We start from the raw sequence: 14,320 nt of genomic DNA, 5'->3' as shown, positions 1-14,320 counted from the left end.
AAGGCATGGAAAAAACCACCTAATTCAGCAATGTCAAAATACTTGCTTTTAGCAAAGACTGGGTGACAGCACTGGGCCCAAGCAACTATAGGGAGAAAAGACACAACATTGTCCACATGTGTGTTTCAAATCCAGCGAACTTCACCCTTCTTTCACCTAAAACAGAGTCTGTAATGTTCTGAGACAAATTAGCCTGGTCCTAAAGGACTGTGTATATCCCTTGGAGCCTACCTCAGGTATTTAGTGTTGGGACTTAATTTATTTGCCTCCTAATTTACTGAAGGTAGATCCAACAGCAGGCCCTGCAGGAATGGTCCCAAGCTCTGACACCTTCCTGAGCCCCAGACACATCAGCAGCTCAGCAGAGCCTGCCAAGGGGCATCTCCAGCCCATCCTACACCTGGACATGATGCTGGTCCTTTGCTTGGCTCTTCCCTACTCACAGGGCCCTGAACTCACCCCTGAACCTGCCCCTCAGTGTTTCAAACCAGGGGAAGTTTGAACAGCAGCTTTCAGGCTGATTCTGAACAGCCCTTTGGTGTTGGTTTATCGCCTTCCCCTCGCTGGCGCTCCCTGGAACAGCCGGTGATAACTCCAGCTCTGGTTGCCACCTGCTTTTCCATGTGCTGGATTCCAGCTTGTTTCCTCAAAGAACTTCATAGACTGTTCCAGAAAATTACATTTTAGCATTTCACTGTAGGACCTGCACATTCTAGTGAAGGGTGATCACACAGAACACCAGCTCAGCACACCCAGCCCCCCAGGAGCAGCCCTTGAGCCAAAACCTGAGTGTGGGGAGGACAGACCTTGGTGCTGCCAACCAGGAGGGCACAGGTTGACCCTCCCACACCAGCACCTCAGTCATTCAGTAGTGCCCTGTCTCCTCACACTCTCCCAGAAGCTGAATTTAAGAAAAAAAATAAAGGAAAATCTGAAGTCTATAACATCAGTCTGTGCTAGATTAACATTTATAAGTACACACTCCTCCCCAAATTTATTATGCAATTAGCGGTGTGGAAGAAGGATCCCTTGCTGTACTTCTCCACAGAGAATACCACTAAAAATATATATGTATATATATATATATATATGCTCAAATATACTATTTTCTCCCTCACTCCTTAAGTCCAAGGCAGGACTTCCACCCACCCACCTACCCGTGTCATGGGAACACACCATCACAGCCCTGAGCAGTGCTCACCCCTCCCTGACAAACACTGGGAGAAAAAGGCAACCTGGGAACGCACGACACTCCATTAGGGAGCAATAAATCTGTAATCTAAAACAATTAAAATGAACTGTCTCTTTTCTCTTTGAATCCTCCCAGGTTGAAGCCCGACCTCTCTCCCCCTTCTCAAGTGCTGCTTTGACACTACATTTCATTATGCAACAGTTGTGCTCAGCATTTTTAAAGGCTAAAAAACTGGCAAAGGGGATGATGAAGCATTTCCAAGTTCCCAGTGTATTTACTTCTATGTGCTTTTACAGTAACGTGAACCACGATAACCAGGAAACACTTCATGCTTCACAGACCCTCACTTGAAATATCCCTGGGCACACCAATGGTGTCAGTAGTTACACGTGAATCTGGTCCAAAACTAGAAAGTCCTTTCTAATTCCCTAAAAATCTACAGAAAATGCTGTATGGTTTATAAATGGGGCATATGCATAATGCTGTGCAAGGCTAATCAGCCCTGAGACAACAGCTTCTAAATATCATTATGGAGAAGACAAGAATGATGTTTAACTGCTGCTTCTGTCAGAGAGATTCTCCTTTCAAGTCACTTAGGATATCGAGTATTTTCTTCTAGTAATCATGGTCTGTACAAAGTCACATCTTCAGCCTGGGAAAAGCAACAGCATCTCCTACCACTGATCTATTTGCTCTGTGCAAGTAGCACACGTTATTTAAAACATGTTCACCTTACCATGTAATTTTAGCCACGTCTGTGTACAGGCTGCAGCCAAAAAACACATTTATTTTGGTACACAGAAATCCACAGAGGACCTGGAATACAGCAAGTCAGCAATGCTGGAAAGAAAAGCAGAGAAAGGAAAAAGGCAAAAGCATGGTGGTTGCTGTCCTATCAACAAGCAAGTCGATATTTAATTCTTCCCACTGATGTCTTGGGGACAAAGAATCTCTGATAAAATACCACGAGAGATCTTCAGTGTGATCAAAGCTGTGCCACTGGCCTGGGGAGCCCACAGTCCCTACCCCAGGGCAGAGCAGCAGCTGATGCAGAAATCACCCCCTTGGACACCCTCTTTTAGGGATCAGCAGCAAACTTGCAGAGGAAGGAGCAGAGGGAGGAGGGCAGTCGGATACCTGGACAGGTACAGGCAGGGAGAGCAACTTAGCTGCCCTCTGCTGACTGCCTGATTTGTTGAACACTGCTCTGCTCCAGTCCTGCACAGCTGAACTGCATCTTAATCAGCAAGGAATTCTGTGGATCCATCTCCACGCCGATGTCTGTGTGGCAGCTGTGCCCACAGGGATGTCCCTGCCCGCTCTGGGGGGCTCTCTCTCTCCCCTGCCCAGCCTGGCCCCGGCGCGGTGCTCCGGCCGCTGCGGCAGCACCGTGTGTTCCCTGCTGCAATGGGCTGCTCCAGCTAATTAACTCCAGAAAGACACCCAGGACTCCAGCCAGGAATTCTGCTGCATCCTGCCCTGTGGATGCACTGACTCGTGCAGTGCCCAGCCCGGGTGTCCCTCCCTCCTGCGCTGAGGTGTTTGTCAGCCCTGGCACTGACGGGGCGGTTCGGGCTCGTCCGGCCGCTCTCAGCTGCCAATTCAAATTAGGGGCCGCTTCAGTAACCCCAAAATCAACAATCCTCACCAACGCCACCCATGGCCAAGACGGTGCCACCACAGAGAAACTGTGGCCTGTACCTGGTGGCACCTGGTTTAGGTGAGTATTAAACAGCAAAACTACTGGAATTCTCAGAATGAAAGGAGACCGACCCACCGCTTCCCAACTCGGACCAATTCCTGTGCCTCTCGTGACATCTTCTGTCAGTCAGTCTGGTTAAATACACACGACCCATTTAACTTCCAACTTTTTTTGCCATGAAAAACTAAACCTTTTATAAAAAGACAAAGTAGTCTGAGAGAGAATGAGGAAAGATGGGATTGAAGTTTTAAGCCCATTATCGCATTTATCAATCCCGGCTGCTCTACCAAAGTGCTTTGCTCTGAACTCGCATCCATTTTCCCCGAGCTTTAAAAGCAAATGGGAGCATCTATTCCTTCAGCACCTCAAACACTTGCCCTCCCAATAAAACGCAGCCGTGTAGCTTTAACCCAGTGCTTCGCTGAGATTCCCCATGGATCAGCATCACCCACTCTGCGGCTGCTCCAGTGCTCCCGTAGCGCAACTAGAAAACCGGGGTGCTCGGGGACGGTGTGTATGAATCTATTATTAACGAATCCACGCGTCGAGGAAACAGAGGAGTAACTGTGGGTTTTTAGCGAGGCTGCGAGCGGCGGATTCCCGGTTCCCCCCTTCATTCTGCGCGGACCCCGCGCGGCGAGCATCGCTCCATCCCTCCATCCCACCTCCCCCGCCCGCCCCCGCCGCCAGCCCGGCCCCCGGCTCCTCCTCCCCGCTCCCGCCCGGCTGGGGGACGCCCGCCGGTCCCGCTCAACAAGTTCCCCTCGGCGGGGACCCGGCCGAGGGGACCCCCGGACTCCGAGCCCCCGCCGCAGCCCATGAGGGCAGCGGGGAGCGCGGCGGCGGCGGCTCCGCGGCTCCTCCGCGGCAGATGCGCCGAGGCTCTGACGCCCAGCTCGCCCCGGCGGCGGGAGGGAGATGCTCGCCCAGACCGCCACTTCTGCGTGAGGAAGCATAAGGTAAGGGACAGCCCTGCCCGCGGCTCGCTCGCCCCCAGACCCAAAACCCCCCCCCGCTCCGCTGGTTTTTCCAGCGGAAAACTTCGTAGGGATGAGGATAAAGGCTGGCGCTGAGCGCCAGCGTTATGCAATAGCGTATCTGCCTGCCTGGGAACAGCTCCTGCATCCAATAACTTTCGTGACAGAGAAGGAGAGAATATCCCGATCTAGCAAAATGCCAGCCTTTCTTTCCCTGCTCCCTTTCCAGCGGTGCCTGGGAGGGGAGAGGTGTAGCTGGAGGATTTTCGGAGGATGCACGAAGTGCTTTAGCTTTTCACATGGCTGATGGCGAGGAACTACCGCTGCTTATTAACTTCAGCCGTCCTAATGAAGTGTCCGCACAGCGCGGCGATGGAGGAGCATCGGATGCGTTCATCCCTTAACTTGCTATTAAAAGCCAAACCAACCCAAAAATCCTCCTCGGGGGCTGAACTGCTGCTATTCAGTGAAGTGTGAATATCGAGACGCAGGGCTCTCACGATTTAATACACCCAAGTCCCTCATCACCATCGGCACAAATTGGGGATGCCGCGAAAACGCCGTGGGAAAACGGGACAAAAGGTAGCAGGGATCCATCCCTGAAGTCACAGTCCTTGCATCCTGCAAGGCATCCCAAGCTTCCCGCTCTGCATTTCCATCTTGCCTCCCTACCTCTAGTGCAAATCCTCTCCCGTGACCTCAACGCCTGTACTTAATGCCATGTTTACAGGGAGTTACGGCAGCGAGGGGATGCAGGACTGCAGTTCGCCGGGATCAGCCTGGGGGAGGCGGGGGGGCAGCCGGCCCCAGAAAAATAGGGACATCTTGCAATGCTGGGAGCAGGGAATATATTCCCTGCTTATGTCACCGTCTCCCGAGGGCTCTGTCCCAAAGGAGCTGTGCCCCCTCTCTGCACGAGTCAGAATAGGTAATGGAGCGGTTCCGTTTGACCTTGTGTGTCTAAGCAGCTCAAATCCTGCTCGGAGGAAAATTTAACTCATTAGGCTCTAGGATCGGGAAGTTTGGGAAGACCTGTTTTTTCCAGCCTCTGAGAACCAATTTTTTTTTTCCCTGTTGGCAAGTGGTAACAAAAGGCAAACCAGTAACAGGTCAGGTCTGATATAAACTGGGAATTTATTCCCTCTCTTAAAGTGTTCCATGGTGCTCACCGTTCACATTTACAATGCTGCATGTACCAAGGTTAAAATCAAGCTGCTGGCTGGAAAAACTACTAGCTAAAAATAAATAAATAAAAATAATCACATGACATGCAACTGTCCTAGCCATGTACTCAGATGAATTTAATGTAGAATTTCAAGGGAACAGACCTATAGTAAAAATAGGAAAGCAGGGAGAGTAACGTATTTCCTTACTCTTGGTGTGATGCCTGTTGGTGTCCTACGAGCCTGCTCTGTCTCCACTACAATGATCTGTTCTCTCCCAGTACAAATACCAGTTCTAAGTTAAAAGCTGGATTTTCTTCTGGCATTAGAAATTCAGATTCAGATGAAAAGATCTCAGTGCTCAGATATTACTGATTTATCACCTACCTGGAGGTGGATATTCTGCCTTACAGTGATGGCATATGGTCCCTGGTTTCAGGAGAAATCCATAATGTATATTGCTAATCCAAAGGCTCAGATGGAATTGTTCTAACAGTTCTAAAATAAAATTCCTGCTCCAGAGTTTAAGGTGATGTTGCATTGAAAGCATCCTGCCTTCACAGAATGGGGAAGGCTGATATTAAATCAGTTTTTTGGTTTTTTTTTTTTTGTAAGGATGTCGTGATGCCCTTGATGAAAAATGTGTGTTCTTTAGGACTCCATCATTATTAATGATGTGGATTTTTAACGAGATGCTCAAGATAATTCTAATCTTGAATGGAATCAGTGCCTTTCCCTCAGATTGACACATAAAAAGCAGCTGGGCAAGAGCACCAGAAGAGAAAGTGTTAGTTCCTTATCAAGAGGGCCAGCACCTAATATTCAATGCACTCTTCTACTAATTAAGCTCACAAACAAATAGCTTATAAGATCATCACTGTGGGTTTTTTTCCCAGTTAACTATTGCACTGACGAAGCATTTTTGCATGAGAGACACACATACAATATTATATATTAGAATTGATATCTAATTAAATCAGAGGGGACACAAAGAGTAGCAGAGTTCAGTGGAGATGAACACAGAGAAGGAGCCCAAGAGCTGCCAAATCATCTTCCTGACCAGCACCACCAGTGCCCAAACCCTACTGGTCACCCCAGCACACCATTAGTTACCTGGAGATCCAAACTCAACCACAGACTCTGCAAAGGACAAGGAAATATCAACACTGATGTTTTGTTCTGCAGAATTTAAAAGCCAAACTTAGCCACGCCAATCCTTTGCCGTGACTGATGTGGTGGTGAAAGCCAGGGAAAACCTATGAGCCTGCCAAAAATCCAGGCTAAAATGTCAGGATACCTCCACAAAGCTCTTGAGCTGTGATGTCTCAAGGCCATTCTGACCACAGGTCAGGCAGAACTGAGGATGTCTGGTCCCATAATTCAGGCACACTTGAGGAAATGATAGTAAATCCAGAATATCTGAGAGCATAAAAAATTCACGTGATTATCTGAACTAGCTGTTAATATTCTGCTTTCTGACAGCCACGATTTAAAGAACTGCTGAGAATTTGTGTGAGATATTAAAAAACATGTAAGCAACAAATCTACTGTATAGCCCCTACCCCCTTTGTATTTTTACTAATCAGTTTGCAAATTAAATAGGCTTTATGGAAATGAGATCATGAGCATATTTTATGGGGAAAAAATCATCTCAGAGTGGTAAATTCAGTGGGAGTTGCTTCTGAAAATCAGTGCTTGCTTAGAAAATGCTGTACAACCTATGAACACACACAAGTACGACTCATTAGATACTGCCAATTTTAAATTGTTATTGACCACACAGAATGCACTCAATTCACTGTAGCGTAGCACATCCTCACTTTGAAGGTTATTTATTACAATTTTACTACATTCAGGCAGAAAACTTATCCCTTAATACTGACAACAGCTCACCTTGTTCATGAACATGCACAGCCCCGTGTCGGGGTGATCAGAGCCTTAAAGCTGCTTTTCAGCTCCACATCCAAGTAGAGTCTCACAGGCAAAGAGAATTGGGTGTAAAAATAACAATTCAGTGATCAAACAGCAAATCTTGGTGTCCACTTTGCCGGATTTTACTCCAGAAGTAGTTTTTCCAGCTAAATCTGCTGGATTTGATACAGAGCGTAGAAGGGTAAGGGACATTTTCACAGTCTGAATTAAACAGAGGTGGATTTAAAAGCTGAAGGCCTCCAAGTCCTGCTATATTTGGGTGCAGATCTGAACTTCTATATGTGTCCTTACAAGAGATTTTTGTGCTGGAGCTCCACCACATGTCCCATTCCCCAGACTCTGCACATCGCTGATACCTCGTCTCAGACTCAGCCCATATCAAAAAGAGTGAGTTAAACATCTCACAAAACCCCAGCCTTACCTCATGTTTATGACATCCATGGGGAAGAGAAGCAAGTTGTGTTATTTTTGCCTGCCCATGATTGCTGTAACACGCCTATAAATAAAGCCCACACAGCTACAAAATTAAACCAGTTTAAAAACAAAAGCACTGGAAGCTCAATCCATCTGGTCTAAGTGAGGAGGAATTGTCACAAGTTAAAAAAAAGGCTTTGCTTGTTTTGTGCACTTCCCCACCTTCTCTGCTTATTTTACACCTTCACTTCCTCATCCCTTCCATTTTCTTTTTTCCCAATGCTCGTGCCAAGGTTCTGATCCTGTTGCTTGGAAGGATTTGGTCAGGTGAAAGCTTATAAAGCCCAACCATGGTGGAAATGACTTTAAAAACTGGAACAGGGACTCTCTGATTCTCAGTACAAACCCACTTAAGCAGGTGTGTCGATTCAGGGCTGTGTTTTCAAGTTAGGAACACGAAAAATAGTTTTGGTTTGATTAGTTGTCTCCTGGGAGAAGGAAGAGGAGAGGATTCAGTAAAATCACTAATGTTTGTGTATTTATCTACAAGGAGCCCAGTGTCTCCTTCAAACCATTAGTGATTGGGTTGTTCGTGCCCATTTTGTTATTATATTCATTATTCTCTGCAAATGCCAACAGAAATGAATGAGGAGACATCCACAAGTAAAGAAATTTAACTTGTGGATCAGTTTAACACATTTTTGTGTATCAAGGCCATCGGCAAATAAAACACAGCGATATCTCTGAGGAGCTGACAGAGAGACAGATAAAACATCCCACTGCTGGAGAGAGTCACTCAGCAGAAATTATGCCTGAACTGCCTGGTAACACTGATAACACACAGCCCTTCTCGCAGACTGAGCCTAAGTTGCTGAATTCCAGAGGAATCTGTGTATTTTAGGTAGTTCTAGTTGAGCAAGTCGGTGAGAATAATGTGTTACATTCTCGCATTCACACCTTGTGATAAAAGCACACAAAGCCACAATAAAGGGGATGCAAATTATCTGTCTGGTTGTGGTGCCTCATCCAGACAGTTCTGGAGTTATCACCCAATTCTCATTAATAACAGGGGAGTTCTCAGCCACCATTCTGCAGCTTCACAGGCAGAGTACATAACTCAGACAAAAATATTCTTAACAAGGTCTTGAATTATTTCATGCACTTCCTAATCATCCATATCACAAACAACCCATCCTAAAATCCAGAACAACAGAATCCTAGAATGGTTTGGGTTGGAAGGGGTCTCAAAGACCATCTGTTTTCAACCCCCTGCCACAGGCAGGGACACCATGATTATTTTAAGGTCTTATTCCACATTGTCCCAGGTCCACAAAACCTGGGAGCATTGTGTTCAACATCTCCACACCATCTTTGCCTGCTCTCATTGCTTCCCTGTTCATTCTCCACACAGTTCTTCCCACATGGAACCAAAAAACGTGTTCCCTGGTGACCTAGAATGAGCTGTTTGCACCAGTGCTATCCATCAACTCCGAGCCTGCTCCCGAGTCCTCATGCTGGATGAGAACTTGAGGGTCTGGGAGTTGAGATTCAGGGCATTCACACCGATGTTCATACTTAAGATAACTTCTCCTCACATCAGAGTTTGGCTCTTCCTTCACATCATTTCCAAAGCATCTTAGAACCAGTTTTCATGAAGATTTGCAGCATTAGGGACCATTATTCCCCTGCAGCACAGCAACCGAAGCACAGTTTTTTGCTCTACCTGTATCCCTCTTTTTGGGTAACTAAACTCATTTTTGTACAAGCCTTTGCTGTAGCAAAGTCAGATTGATCTGTGCACTTTCCCCAAAATCAGCACACTCAGATCCAGCTGTACATGGATAATTCACAATTCCAGCAGAGCCAGAACCTGCTTAAACCAGAAACTTCAGGAATGTGCTCCTCGAGAAGGTGAAAAATGACACAGCCTTTATTTCATGGTGCCTGCTGACAGCACTGGAGAGCAAATACACTCCTTGACTGAGACTATTCCCCAATTAATATCCCACTAATGATGTCAGGTTTTAGACCTAAATTACCCAGCTGAGTTGTTTAACACACCTTCACACCCTCCCAAGCTTGTCTGCCTGTAACCCTAATCCAGGCAGAACAAGCTGACAAGGCTCTGCTGCCTTCCAACCAGTGACCTCAGGGAAGTCATTCCTGGCTGTCATCTCCCATTTGGAGGAAGCTCCAGCACAGGCTACACAACACCCTTTCCATAGGATGAGATCACCTGCATTCCCAGGGGAATGCTCTGATCTGCATCTCTTGTGCTGCTGTGGTGCCTCTCCGATACCTCACAGCAAAATCAAGGATGCAGGATCCAAGCCTGGAGCTGGAACCTGCAACTCCTTCTTCCCCTTTACCCAACATTTGTAAATCTATGATAAAGGAAGAAAAGCAGCTGCAGTTGCTGTAGGTGCTCATCCCTGAAGGTATTCACATCCAGGCTGGACTGGGCTGGGAGCAACCTGGGCTAGTGGAAGGTGGCCCTGCCCGTGGCAGGGGGTGGGACTGGATGTCCTTTTAGGTCCCTTCCAACCCAAACCATTCTGTGAGTCTGTTTTCAATCCCCAGCACTCAGATCCCTCTCTCCAGAGCTCCAACAGTTTTAAGACCTGTTGGTCAAAGCTAAGGAGCAGAACTGCTCTTTTCCCCTGTGGTTTGGCTGGTTTTTTTCCTTAAACACCCACAAAACCAATCGATGTAGACTCAGAACAATTAACACTGAGCATTCCCCAGTAATGCAGATAAGGAACTGTCCTTAAGCTCTTGTTTTTAACAGCTTGCCCTTTCAATTATTTAACAGAAAGGTCCATAAAAATGAAAAAGCCTTGCAGTGAAAGTAGTGTGGCTTTTGGACTCCTGGAAGACAGTGCAGTGTAGTGAGAGCAGAACTGAGAGTGATTCTCTCAGCAACACATCCCCAGCACATCCTTCCCCTGCCAGCACCACTGGAACCCAGACAAGTAGTTGCCCAGATTTCCATGGCAAAATAATGTTAATAAACCTTTGCTCCTCCTATTCTCCATAAGCTGCAGAGCACAGTAAGAAAAAGCAACATAATTCTTGTAACAGTTCTATGATTTTTTCCAGAACACTAAATCCCAGCAAATGTTTGGCATTAGAACACTATGAATTCGCAGGGAGTATCTTCTGACATTGCATTTGTTCCAGTAGGAAGTTAATAGTTATTAATTCACCCCATAAGTCTGCACTGTTCTTAATGCAAGTGCAAATCTCCTGATAATGGTACTATTCGTTGCAAAATTCTACATAACCCTTATTTTCCAGGAGTTTATCACGTTGAATGGATTCCTTTTAATTTTATGCACAATATAGGAAGCAACAAAACCTAAGTATTATTAAAATTTGTGTTCACAAAGCACAGTAGAGATGTCAAAATTAGAGAAAATTGCATATACCAGCTGCATTCAGCTGGTTTGGCTCGTAAGGAAATTCTTAAATAGTTTATCCTCCAATAGATTCCTGTTTTATCTAAAAATTCTCCAGGCATATTAAATCATACATTTTATTTGTTGCCATTTAGTTCTAAAGCTGAAGCTCACAAAAGCATTTAAAGGCATTTATTGGGTATCTCAGCCATTAACTGGGATATGATTTTATACATCATTCTTCCAGAGCCTGCCAGTGGATGGGAGGGGAGAAAAGACAAATCAAATGCCATATGATCCTGTTTATTCCAAAGCAAAGACTTCCAAGGCACTTAGAAATGCAGCAGGAAGAATGACTTCAGTAGTGAGCAATAAATAAGGAGGTTCAAGAGAGAGAAAATTCAAGTTTGGTGCCTCGGGGTTTCCAAACAGAGTTAAAAAAATGCTAGTTTGACATTTAGCAGGACTGCAAACTCTGTTATTCTCCATGAACAATTCTGTGATAAAATGATGACAGGCTGCTCCACCACGTCACTTTTCCTAATAAGAGTCAGCAGTACTTTTTACCCCACAAAAACGGGGCACACCTGCATCCCTGAATTTATCTGCAAGTCATAATTTATCCTCAGTCCTTATGTATTAAAAAATCCATAAAACTTTGTAGCACAGGCAAACTTTCTGCAAACAACTAATAATTAAAAGCTAATTCATATTTTCCAGCATTTTTATCTTGTTACTGGACATTGCTTATTAATATTTAGGATAATACTATATGATTTTTAAGATTTTTTTTTTTTAAAGAATGAAAAGACCCCTAATTTAATGGAGTCAAAATGAATGGGATATTTAGAATTAACATATTGTATTTATTTATACGAAGTAAATCTAAGTTTCTTTCAAATCTTTATTTTTAACAATAGAATTGTATGATACCCTATGTATACACTAACAAGACTTACAGACGTCAAGTAGTTTTTGAAAAACAAGCATTTTCTGGTAGTATTTAGGCATATAAAAATTCCAAGTGAGGCAGCAGGGATCTCTCACAAGGAAGCACAACCTGGATATACTCAGGAGCCCAAAGATGTTGCAGATCACTTCCTTCACACGGAAAAGGCCAATTATTTGCAACCCTTTGCATGATTTTAAGCTATTACAGCCATACACAAAATCCTGTGTGCTCTTAACACGTGCACACTTGTTTTCAGCTGCATCTCCAAAGCCTTCATTTGGTCTGAGAACACAAGGAATACATGGAATCTGTGCCTTCCATCTGCATTTGGAACGTGCAAAGTTTAGGTCCAGTCTGTATTAACACATTGTGAGTCTGCTTCTGGAGCATAAAACTGACAGAAATAAAATGTAAATTACATTTAATAATATAATTAGAGCTCCAAATCTCTTTTTCCTTCGTTAACCAACCAGTCTGGAAATTCCACACTGTAATTCCCCCTCCCAGGGCAGTGACTTTGCAGAGTTTTGGATGCAGAGTGAAGGTCCTGCAAAGATTTGTACCTAAACTTTACCTGCTGACATACCCTGGAACAGGACTGTTGGTTTCCATAATTCCCCTGAAGATTTTATACTAACTTAAGGCTTCTCTGTGCATCACTTTTTAATTATTATTATTTAATAGTTTATTTCCATATTCAAACATAGGGGAACACTCCTTAAGGGTAATCAGCCAGAAGTTTATAAACAAATCAAAGCTAAAAACTGAAAAAGTAAGCTGTGTGATAACTTAAATATTTAGTTGAGCAAATCAGGGTTTGTTGGGAGTAACTACAGACAAACAGTTGAAATCTATTATGTGTATGTCATTGGCATCTGCAACTAAAATTCAAATTCAAAGCTTGACAGAGAGACCCACAAAGTCTGTGCTCATGCAAACTGCAAAACTCAGTATCCGAAAGTATCCAAAAATCCTGCGGAGATGACGCTTTAAGTTACTCAAAATTGGAGGCAACACCTTGTCCAACCCAAAACTGAAACCAAACAGGAGGTATTACATAAACCCTTCCCTGTGAGGTGTTTAACTCACTATCCACTCTTTGCTCAGCTGTTCTTTTATCAGCTGAGCCCAGAGAGTTCCCCTTGGAGACACCGAGAGCCGAGCGAGGCTTAGAAAAAAATCAAGTTCTTTTGGTTGTTGTCATTCTTAATCACAGATATCTATGAAATTATTACTCCAAGCTACTGGTGTGAATAGAAAACTCCAGATCAGCTAAATCAATCAGGCCTGGGAGACTGAGAAAGGGAGACAAGCAATTTTGTGAAGAATCAATTTATTGGCTATTAAAGACATGCTTAAAATTAACTGCAGAATACAGTTCCCCGTTTATCTACTCCGGAGAACAGCACCGGGCTCCTGGTTTTATCTGGGTTAGAGACTCCATGTTAAGTCATTCCAAGCAAACCCAGTGATCCTGCAGCCCCAAAAATGATGGGATTAAAGGGGTAGTGAAATAACCTGAAAGTTGAGACAGGGCAGAGGCACTCATGAAATATCAAGCCAATACTTGAAAATAAATTGCACGTTAACGGATCCTGCTGTCAAATAACCAAGTGCCCGAAAACTCACTTTGACAACTCTGAGGTATCCTCAGAGATGGCTGTAATGGGTGACTTTCAGAGCTAAGAGTCAATTTTTTTAAGCCTTTTTTTGGGTAAAAACATGTGTTCTCTTCTCAGAAGCAATTACTGAGTATTTCACATCTCTGTAAATGCAGCATTTCATTTTTGCTGCAATTTTTTGGTAGTGCAGGAACTCACATTAGCAGATTTGAACACTAATGGCTTTTATGTTCCTGTATTTAGTTTTTGGTAAACTCATTAATTTACCAGACCATCTTGGAACATTGGCTTCCAGTAGTTCTACGTGACTGGAAATGCAGAGTTTGGGGGCTTGACAGTAGTTTTTACAACATATTTTAGTGTCTAAAGCTGATGTGTGTCCAATTGCAAGCTAATGAATCAGGTTTGTATCTTACACAGCACAGTCTTCAGTAAAACATTGCAAAAATCCTGCTCTAGATGGATGGATGGATGGATGGATGGATAGATGGATGGATGTCTGTATTTCCTACCATCCCCATCTTTGGGACCCAGTGGGGCTCTGTTTGCAGAATTTCTCTCAAATAAAACCATAACTTGACTCACAAACGAGTTTATAATTAAAATACAGCCTAACACAGCCAGTACAGGACCCTAACAAAGCTCCTTATTTAGGGTTTCAACGGGAACAAAAAATTCCTGACATTCATATATAGTCAATTTATTCCCTTCAAAATCTGTCTGTATTTGTATACCATGTATTAAAGGCACAGGGATAACTCATCTTTCCCCCCCAGCCCAGCACAAAAGGATAACTCTACTCCAATTTAATGTTCAGGCCTCCCCCTAGAATTCTCATCTTTCATTCTTTTCCCCAAAAACAGGAGCTTGGTCACTTTGGTATCAGCTACTAGGCCTGTATATATAACACGTCTAGAGGAAAACTAGTTTGGCAACCTCAAAATCCATTATTTGAACACTTTTGTCCT

The 14,320-nt window shown here is 44.3% G+C and overlaps 2 protein-coding genes across 3 annotated transcripts in view; one reads left to right on the top strand and one right to left on the bottom strand.

The window, feature by feature from the left end:
• Positions 1 to 14,320, bottom strand: part of DOCK1 (dedicator of cytokinesis 1) — a 282,369-nt gene that overhangs the window by 146,009 nt on the left and 122,040 nt on the right. The window lies entirely within an intron of this gene.
• Positions 3,646 to 14,320, top strand: part of INSYN2A (inhibitory synaptic factor 2A) — a 42,781-nt gene continuing 32,106 nt past the window's right edge. Inside the window, exon 1 of the mRNA XM_032694688.1 lies at positions 3,646 to 3,853. The gene's annotated coding sequence lies outside the window, so the exon portion shown is untranslated. The remainder of the gene's footprint in view (positions 3,854 to 14,320) is intronic.

This window comes from Chiroxiphia lanceolata, chromosome 8 (assembly GCF_009829145.1).
Source record: "Chiroxiphia lanceolata isolate bChiLan1 chromosome 8, bChiLan1.pri, whole genome shotgun sequence".
Taxonomy (NCBI): Eukaryota; Metazoa; Chordata; class Aves; order Passeriformes; family Pipridae; genus Chiroxiphia; species Chiroxiphia lanceolata.
This window is presented reverse-complemented; position numbering and strand designations above follow the sequence as displayed.